The sequence below is a fragment of the Chanos chanos genome, chromosome 12 (assembly GCF_902362185.1).
Source record: "Chanos chanos chromosome 12, fChaCha1.1, whole genome shotgun sequence".
Classification (NCBI taxonomy): Eukaryota; Metazoa; Chordata; class Actinopteri; order Gonorynchiformes; family Chanidae; genus Chanos; species Chanos chanos.
In genome coordinates, this window is record NC_044506.1 from 3,684,342 (window position 1) to 3,695,046 (window position 10,705).

General features: G+C 40.7%; 1 pseudogene; it reads right to left on the reverse strand.

Moving 5' to 3' along the window:
• Positions 1-4,323: 4,323 nt before the first annotated feature.
• LOC115825491 (Ig kappa chain V region 3381-like) lies at positions 4,324-10,447 on the reverse strand (annotated as a pseudogene).
• Between the last annotated feature and the right edge of the window lie 258 nt (positions 10,448-10,705).

Below are 10,705 nucleotides of genomic sequence, written 5' to 3' on the forward strand. Positions count from 1 at the left end.
AGTATGTAGAACTCTTCATTCCTCAGTTATCCCACTAAAAACAGCCACAAATATCACCTGCAAAACAAACAAAAAAAAAAAAAGCTGACATCATACAGCTCATTTCTTCACTGTACACTTTAGACCAATCACGTTAAAGAGAAACTGCACTACTGTACGCTTCAATCCCCAGTGAAGTGCACAGACTTTTGGAAGTGCAGTGGCTCTGTCAAAAAGACCCCAACCCCACCCACACACATACACACACACACACCTTGCACAGATACACACATGCACACACTACTTTATGTTCCAAACTTCACTATTACCTAGCTGACTAGCTGGCCTGCACAAAAACAGTGACCAGTTGCATATGTCACATAGACATCAAGCTAGTTAGCGAGCAATAGCTCACAGCCCAGATAGCAAGACGACATTGAAAAAAATATTGATTTTCCATCTGAATCATCATTATGGTTGAAATTGAAATCTCAATGCTAAATAAATGTTGGATCACCATTACAATACCGATGAAACCCGACAGTACAGTAATGTTGATGACCGTGACGTTGGAATAACATTGATTTATAGTTGTCCTATGAGCATGGATTTGTAGTTGACCGGATAACGACAATGATGTTGAAAAGCCATCGATATATAGTTGACCGGGAAATGATGATATGACATTGAGAAGCCATCAATTTATGGTTGACCAATATGATCGAGAAGTCATCGAGTTATAGTTGACCGGGACCATCTTGTGGGAGACCAACGGCAGCTCACACATCTCATTTGTGAATCCATATCAGGTAAGCATGCATCTATTTATCTAATGTTTGAATGGATTGTACCAAATTGAATATTCGTAAACGTTTATAGCTTATTTACATTGTCTAACATTATATGCCGTCATACATTCGTGCCTGTCACAATGGTCATTATTATAGACACCTTTAAATGCCATTGAAACGTTAGCATCTGTTGCCAGATTTAGGCATCACAGACCAAGTTCACTCTACAGTTTCACAAATACCTACACTAAGTTAATTTAGTCAGTTAGCTAACCTTGGTTTACTGTAGGTTTTTCGTGGTAGCTATAAATTAAATAAAATATTTGGGATGTTTTACTGTCAAAATGTCAAGACTGAGAGATGCAGATGCGTTAAATTAGCTTGCTAACGCAACTGATAACTTAGCATTTCATAATAGCATTAGATGACAGGATAGCGTTGGCTAGGATGAGTTGAGGGGAAGAGAGAGAGGCATGCATATATTTCGGAGACAACTCAAAATCTGATCAAAGATAAAATACACACTATTTTCATGAATTACAGTCTCCAGTCCAGGATTCTTTCTTCCGACGACAGCCAGCATTTTGCTTTTATGCTAGCGAAATTATCCTACTGATGGAGCTCGGATATTGTGCTATGAAGTCATTATAAAACTGGTATCGTTCACATATTATTGACACTGTTGTATTATTTGCATTATTTTGCATATTATTGACACTGTTGCACACTTTTACAGTCACTGAAATGGCTGACTTTATTTTTTTTGCTCCTCTGTTTTCTGTTTTAGATACCCAGACTTTAGACCAGGTGGGTGGGGATCCCAGACAGCGCAGAAGTGAAGTCGCAAAGAATTAAAATAAACTTGTTTTAATAAACTTGTTTTTTAACTGATGTAAAGTTGGTCCATTGTCCTTTACATATAGATCAAACCTAATGTTTAATAATATAGGGCTATAAATATATTTAATAACATCCTGGCTGTAGATAAAGCAGGACATATTTTTTCACAGTATTTTAAAGTAGTAATAGTAATTTGCTATGGTTTAATTTCGGTTGAAATACCATTGAAGTCCCGATCATCTTTAGTTATGATTTCAACGTTGTCTCAATATAAACCGAGGGTGCAAAAGTGATGAAGAATCAACATTGGAGTTCGACATTGATTCAATCAATTTAACGTTGACAGCGGAATGTTGATTTAACATCATTTCAATGATTGTTTGCTATCTGGGAGGTTATGTATCCAGCCTGCAAAGAGAGTCGAGGGCAATCTGCAGCCATTACCATCACTGCTGCTCAGAGCATTTTCTCCTGATTAGCTAGTTAACATATTCACGTTTGAAGGAGCCAGTGACTGAGTCAGTGGGGCCAAAGCCAGTGGCTGCTGAGGGTATGGAGGACTAATAACTGTTTACACTGAACTAAGTCGACTACGTAATGCACGTAATCAACAGAGTCCCTCCCAACCAGTCAGGAACTATCTGACTGATATATCACTCTTGTTGACAATGATTATGATGAGACTCACGTATATGTACCGCTGGTCCTGTGTGCACATAGCTAATAACTTTAATATGAATTCGATATTTTGAGTATGGTTGTGTGGCTGTGGTGTAATCCAGTGAAAAGCGTTGTCACCTGAAGGTTAGATCCTAAAACATGTCTTTGTGTTTCAGGGTTCATGATTTCTATCTATAATTATGGACTGATTATACTGAGTGTAGATTTAGTGTAGTGTGTGATTACTCTCCTCGACAGAGTGTGTCATTGTGCTGTAGGGGTTGTCAGGCCCGTAGACCATATTACCCATAATTCCCTGCGTGACTGCATGGGTAATCTGAACCCATCTTCTCAGATTTAACTGTAACGGTATTAGTTACAGCAATGGAGCCAGATACCAGACACAGTGATGTGCCATAAAACCGCGGAAAATTCCAAACTCTCTCTCTCTCCAGCTTCTTCAATTCTGCAACTCCCTAGCAGCGGCTCGCTCTAGCAGCAGCTCGCTAGCAGTGGGTGTCAGTCTAGCGGGTGTTCTTGCCTGCACACAGAGACTCCGTTACTCCCTGGTATTTGATCTCTCGGGCAAGTGATCATACCTGGATAAAGAGACACCGTTTCTCTGCCGAAGAAAGAACAAAGAAACAACCAAGCGAGATATGTACCTTCAACAGGCTAATTACAATGTAACGCACACAGTATTCGACAGAAGAAAAGGCGACCGGATCCCTTTTTCTTTCTTTAAACGTCGACAAACTAAATCAAGAAACTTTCAAGATCATTGGGACGAGTAACGGAGCCCCGAAGATCTTCAAGTGACAAGGAAAGGAACTTTCTCCCTGGACCTGCGAATCGCACTGCTTATCAGGCCACCAAAGACGCACCTTCGGTCGCCACGCATGAGCTATTCCAAGTAAGGCTGGCATCTGGGCACACTTTAGTATTAAGATTATATGCGTTTAACGTGAAGGAAGTGTTTGTTATTTGAATTCTTTTATGATTTAAATGTACACACCTGTATTTCATGTACAATGTGGTTTTTAGCTGTTTGTTATTTTCTTTTGGTCACAACTAATGAAGGATAGATCTGGCATGCGTTCTCTCTCTCTCCAACTCCCTTTTTCTGATTGCACACCTCCGACATTGGGATTGCAGCGTGACTGTAGGGTTGGGTAGAGTTGTTGAGTTTAGGGCCTACTTACTTGAGACTAGCTCTCAAGTTAGACATTCTTTGGTCTCTCGCACACATGCGCTTCTTGTTGCCCACCCCCACTCTAGTTGGTGCCTAGCACACACGCTTGCGCACTAAATCCTCATACCACGCATACCTCTTTTCTGTGCGCCTGCGCACAGCCTCTCTCCCTCGCTCCTCCCTCTCTCTTCAGTGCGCAGCTGGGCACAAGCCCACATACACGCACGCGTACTCTCTCTCACACACACATACACTCATGCATCTCTACTCTAACACTCATTCAGTCCTACACTGAATACCTGTACATAGACTCATTACTATTTTGTTACCATTTACCCTTTGATCATTCTATTTGCTGCTGATTATTGATTGTACCATATCAGTATTAGTTTGCCAAGTAGTATTGATTATGTTAATAAATAGTATCATTGAAATAAACTGTTGTCCTGTCTGTTGCTGCCACAGTATTCACTGAATGCTAACCTCTGCCATCAAAGTACTCCCAGTTACCTTCATCAACCTGGTTGTTCATGAGTGTTATAGATTTAGTAGTGTAATTGCAATACATTAGTACTGCAATACTCTCTAAGACTGCAGCACAGTGTTAAAGTTAGCTTATCCCATTAATCTTAGTTGTTTAATTATAAAATATTGAACACCCAAATTAATGGTTAATAAATTTTATGAGACTGATTTATTAATCCTATCACACCTACATCTTTTGGTGTCCCGGTGTTAGGATTGCAATTGTACCTACAGTGCTGTATCACATCCTCCCCCTCAGCACCTGCAGTAGGTCCCAGCTGCAGCAGTGCAGTCTCTGTACAGTCTGACTGAGGGAGGTTTTTGTACGGCTGTATATCACTGTGTGAACAGATATTTACCACTGATCTAATGGTAACTCTGACAGTAATAATCTCCTGCATCTTCAGTCTGGACTCCTGTGATGGTCAGAGTGAAGTCAGTCCCAGATCCACTGCCACTGAAACGATTTGGAATTTCTGACCATAACTGATTGGCCAAATAAATGAGGAGTTTAGGAGCCTGTCCAGATTTCTGTTGGTACCAGTGCAGGTAGTGACCATAGGAACTCCAGTAATACACTGCAGGACTGGTTTTACAGTTAATAGTGACTGTGTCTCCTGGAAGAGCAGATTTCACGTCAGGAGTCTGAGTCACAGTCACCTGTCCTCTGGACTCTGAAAATACAACAGAAATAACAAGACATGAAAATTAAAAATCCCTACAGACTTGACAGCAGAACACACCTGAAGGTAATCATGAGCAACAATGATTTGTTGAAACATGTAAAAATACTTTTTTAATATGTGTTGTTAGGGCATCACATTTACCTTTTGTATAAACAGAAGTGTCCAGATGAAGATGGTGATGAATAGTCATGGTGTCTGTAGGTTAAGTTAGTGGGGCAGGCAGGTCTCAGTCATCAAGTGTTAAACTCACAGGGCTATAAACACTCCCAGAGCACTGAAGCATGTGCTGCCAATGCAAATTCTCCTCTCTCTATGGAAATGATCTTCTTCGCTAAACAGGGCACATGTAATTAAAGAGAGTTGTGAACACAGACTTTGATGCTGAATGGAACAGCTTTCTGTTATAGTAGAATCTGGATATATTATATATTATTTCTGCCCTGTGTCACACATATTTTTATGACTTTTCACACCGTTTTTACTTCTATCTATTTAGTGCTCTATATTTTATAGGACGTCCAATATTCAGAACAGTCTATATCACTATCATTCCCTGTTTCTCTCTGTCGCCCTCTGCAGGTCATTTTATGTTATTTTTTAAAGTCTTTCTGGTTTTCTTGGGATGTTTCCACAAATAGTCCTTTTTTGAACAAACCAAACTCAGTCCTCTTAAAGTGAACCAAAAAGTAAACCAACAGAAAAGGGACTCAGTTCTTTTTGCGTTCACCTTGTGAGTTCATTTGAACGAGGATTCAGTTCCCTTTCTTGTCCACTTCAGTTCTTATGGGGCTTCAGTCCTCTTTCTGTTCAGCTAGTTCTTGCTGTCGTCACCTGTGAAAGTCCTAAGATGCCATGAATTCCATTTACTCATGATAATGCGTTTTTTTTGTTGTTGTTGTTTTGTTTTGTTTTGTTTTGTTGTTGCTGTTTGTTTGTTTGCTTTTTTCTGTCTTTGTTTGAGATCTCAACTTATTTGTGTCATTATCATGAAAAAACTAAACTTTTTCATTATAATGACATATTCGTTACCATGGGAAAACAATTGTTTTCTCAAGATCCTGAACTAATTATGTTGTTTACTCGAGAAAACAAAAGAAAAACTAAACAAAGAAAAACAACACGTTATCAACAGTCTAGGTGTATGTAGAGAGGACGTAGCATAAAGAAAACCCACCACCTGTGCTGGTTTGGGACGGTGTGATATTGAGGAAAAACAAGGACACAGGGGAAGCAATGTACAAAAAGCGTGTGATATATTAGAGATATTTACAAAGTGGTATTTACACAGTAATTGCAGTGATATTTACAAACACACACACACACACACACACACACACACAGACACAAAGCCACACAAAGATGGAGAGAATGACAGATGGTGCCAAAGGAAAGAAACAAGCAAAACAAAAACCACCCTAAATATCTACACCAATAACACACACTGAATCTACAAAACAAAAACCACCCTAAATACCTACACTAATAACACACACTGTACTACAAAACAAAACCACCCTAAATACCTACACTAATAACACACTGAACTACAAAACAAAAACCACCCTAAATACCTACAACTGAAAATAACACACTGAACTACAAAACAAAAACCACCCTAAATCCTACACTGAAAATAACACACTGAACTACAAAACAATAAGGTGGCAGAGCAGAAGGAAGCTAACTACACTAGCCATCTCACAACAAAACATACATGAGTGGCATCCGCCTCTAACCTATCCCTATACAGAGTGAAATACTACTACAGGGATCCCCTACCTTACCTGTCCTTCTCCCATCGATAACCAAAACACCAGAGCCGAGACAATTTAGAAACGAAGTCGGTAAATGAAAATTCAAAGTCATACACAAAATTGAAAAGTTTGTAGGAATGGCAAAAACATGAAGCACAGAATGTCACAGACAAGATCGAAAGCTGAAAACAGTTACAATCGGGCATGTTCAAATATTGACGATCCACCACTGGTTGGCCAAGTCGAAAAGGGCGCTACGTTCCTGATTGGCCAAGCTGGCACGGAGAGGCGGGATGTAGCACCAGGCCAGATGGAACTGATAGCATTTTCGCGCCACAGCTGGGAGCCTGGGGAGAGAGGAGAGAGAGAGACGCAGACGAAACAAGACACTCAAATAAACACACAGTGCACCTCACGTAACAGGTGGCAACAGACTGTTTTTTAAGATATAATGGGTCTTTAAAGAGAACACATACACATGCATTTTTTGAACTGAATCAAATGTGAGTCAAGTAGTTATTTTTACTACCATGGGCATTGTGTCGATATTCCAAAATTCCCTCACTAATAGGGATTTATTTAAAAAAAACGGAACTTGCAAAATGATAATCTACCAGTATACAACGACTACTGTCACTTACACACTCACATAACACATAGATATAGAAACATTTCCATATCTGTGCTACAACAGCATTAAATATCTTTAAACACACTTTCACTGCGAACTGCCAGCTGTTTCTGTCAAGCGTTCAGTTTTTTTTTTGGTTAAAATGTTCACACATACGTTGTACATCTGTGGGCAGGGATTAACCTGTGATTCGGGTTACATAATTCTGCGCCTGTGCAGACCGGATCGTGCTTCTGGGTACAGATGGGGTACTTACAGTGGCGTCTATTTGTTTTTCGAGCGTCCTTGTAGAAATAGCAATGTGACCTGTCTACGGCAAGCCTAGAGGGCTAGAATTCAATGGTAAAAGGCTAAGCGGATCTGGACCCCCTTTGTTTCCACAATGCACAGGTTAAGCGAACAGCAACACTGACTTGAAGCAAATTGAACTGATACCACACTCCCGAGTTGGTCTCAGTTTGGTTCGTTTCAGGGGGGTCTGAGACATATGCACAAAAACGCTGACTAATCACTCGGAGTTCGTTTTGAGGGCTGAGAGGGACCGAGTGTGAAAACACCCTTAGTTAGTGAATCAGAACTTCCACCTGTGTTTGGTCAGTATAGTTTTGTTCTTTTCAGCATAAATACTCCTAGTGTTCCCTTTTCTGATTGTGTCTAAATGTCTTGTCAATGGTGTCAACAAGACCTTTGAATCCTGAAAACCTGTATAGTTCCCCCAGAATGTTTTTTTTTTTTTTTTTTTTTGTCCTGTTTACCCTAATGCAATTCTGATCTAATCTGCACATGTGTTCAGAGCTCCCTTTGCAAATAATTTCCTAGACTTTGCAGAACTCAGATAGAAAGCATTTCATCATCTGACCACAGAGTTGATGACCGAAAGCTTTCTTCTTTTCTGTCTATGAGAAGTGGGGTCCTCTTTGTGCAGTGTCCGCTGGAGTGTCTGCCTTGAGATGTTGGTACCAGAATTGCTCAGATTCATCAGGATGGCCTTGATGGTGATACCTTGGATTCTTCTTGCTCTCACACTGCCATTCTTGCCAGCACAGGGGTTACTTTGGGTTCATTTAATTTGTCAAGGGGAAATAAAATTGTCACTGCTCAGTTTTTAAACCTCTGTATCGAAAGAGGCAAGAGCAGCTTTTATTTGTCTTTACTGGAACATTCCAGATTTTTTTTTTTTCCCACTTTTGGTTTACCCTAGTCAGATCGATTTTTTCCCACTTATATTTTCTTCAATAAAAACTTAGATTAAGCACTGCTACTTCTGTCTCTGTGCCCTTCTCTGAGTCTCTTCCTTTACACGGGGCCTCAGTGTATCTGTTTGTTTGTTTGTTTGTTTGTTTGTTTACTTGTTTGCTTGATTTATGCTTCCCAGCATGCACTGCTGGGAAGCATATTGTTTTCACTGTTTTATTTTTGCTTCCCATTTCTCTCCCTGGCCAAACACATAGAATTATAAGTTTGATTTGCAACAAATTTGGTAGGCATGTCAGGAATTACATGAACTTGAGCATGGAAAGTTTTGGGAGGGCCCGATGGTCACCAAGGTATTTACAAAAAAAAAAAAAAAAAAATGATGTTACTTTCCAAAGCAATGAGCCTCTTAGGCTGTAGGTCTGTGGAATGTCAAACTTGGTCCTGGACCTAGCCCAAGGGGATTACTGGGTTTATGAATATCCATTATAATTTGGGAGTTATCTGGATCAAAAGCTTACCTGTGCCATAAAATTATAATTTCCTATTATTCCCACTGCTGTGACTCCAAACTAAACACCAAATTTGGTAGGTTAGTGCCTTATGTGTAAGCAGTTCTGTCACAAAGTTTACAGATGTGGGGGCCAAGCCCCCCTCCATAAAAAAAACAAAAACAAACAATATAATATGATATCAAAATAAAATCACCTCGCTCGCCACCCGTTGTTACAGCATTCTTCCACCAGCTCAGCGTACTTCAACCCTCTTCTTCTCGCTGGCCTCCTCCATGCGGTCCTCGCAGGGAACAGTGAGTTCTAAAAGAATGATCGACTTGGAGGCTTCCGAGATCAGCACCATGTCTGGCCTTAGCGTTGTTGCGGCCGCAGTTCCTTCAGTTGCCTCCCCAGGTCGACTTTCTGCTCCCGGTCTGGTGCTGTTGCTCCCAGGCTCAAGGAGCTGGTCCTGGCAGCTGATGTCAGCGTCTCCCCAGCCCTGATGAAAGTGATGGTCTTCTTCACTGGGTGGAGGTGCTTGCAGTGGCTAATCCCACTGCAGATGGTGTCTGCTATGGCCTTCAAGACTTTGTCATGGCGCCAGCGATAGCGCCCCTTGCCCAGGGCTTTCTAACAGCCACTAAAGATGTGCTCCAGGGTCCGTCTCTTCGAACACAGAGGGCAAGCTGGTTACTCTGTCTTCCCCCAGCAGAACAAGTTGGATGGGCTTGGTAGAACGTCATAGATAGTCTGTATTAAGAATTTTATTCAATTGGGCTCGGCTTTGCAAAGCTCAGCCCATGAGTCTTTGCACTCCAACACTTGCTCCCATCTTGTCCAAGTTCCCTTCACCCTCATTCAGTATATCTGTTCAGACTGCCTGATACACTACAGTTTAACATAGAAAAGTTAACGTAAATGTGATTACTATGGAATGATTATAGCGAGTGTAGAGTTAGTGTAGAGTTAGTGTGGTGTGTGATTGCTCTCCTCCACAGAGTGTGTCATTGTGCTGTATCACATCCTCCCCCTCAGCACCTGCAGTAGGTCCCAGCTGCAGCAGTGCAGTCTCTGTGCAGTCTGACTGAGGGAGGTTTTTGTACGGCTCTATATCACTGTGTGTGTGGCCAGTTACCACTGATGCTATGGTGACTCTGACAGTAATAATCTCCTGCATCTTCAGTCTGGACTCCTGTGATGGTCAGAGTGAAGTCAGTCCCAGATCCACTGCCACTGAAACGATTTGGAATTCTTGTGATTAATTTGTCTGCATGTCTGATGAGAACTTTAGGAGCCTGTCCAGGTTTCAGTTGGTACCAGAACAGGTAGTGACCAAAGTAACTGTGGTGATACACTGCAGGGCTGGTTTTACAGTTAATAGTGACTGTGTCTCCTGGAAGAGCAGATTTCACTTCAGGAGTCTGAGTCACAGTCACCTGTCCTCTGGACTCTAAAAAACAATATAATGAAATATTTTACTTTTTAACTTGCATCATATGTTTCACAAAATATCACATTTGATAATCTCATATTTGTATCTCACGTCTTTGTAAGATCTTTTATTCATTAAAAACAAACATCCTTTTCATATACTTTTAAACTTTTGGTCCGAAAAAGGCTCAATGTTTTAAAAAGTTAATGTAAAATCTCACCATGGAAACACAGAGTCAGTGTCCAGATGAAGATGGTGATGAAAGTCATGGTGTCTGTGTGTTAAGTTAGTGGGGCAGGCAGCTCTCAGTCATTAAGTGTTAAACTCACAGGGCTATAAACACTCCCAGAGCACTGAAGCATGTGCTGCCAATGCAAAGTCTCCTCTCTCTATGGAAATGATCTTCCTTATTCCTCATTATTATACTTACAGTGTAGTGACATATGAATTTCAATAAGAATATGTCTGTCTTTCACTTACTAAGATTAAATATGATAACATGTATATGTTTTCTATTTCACATGACA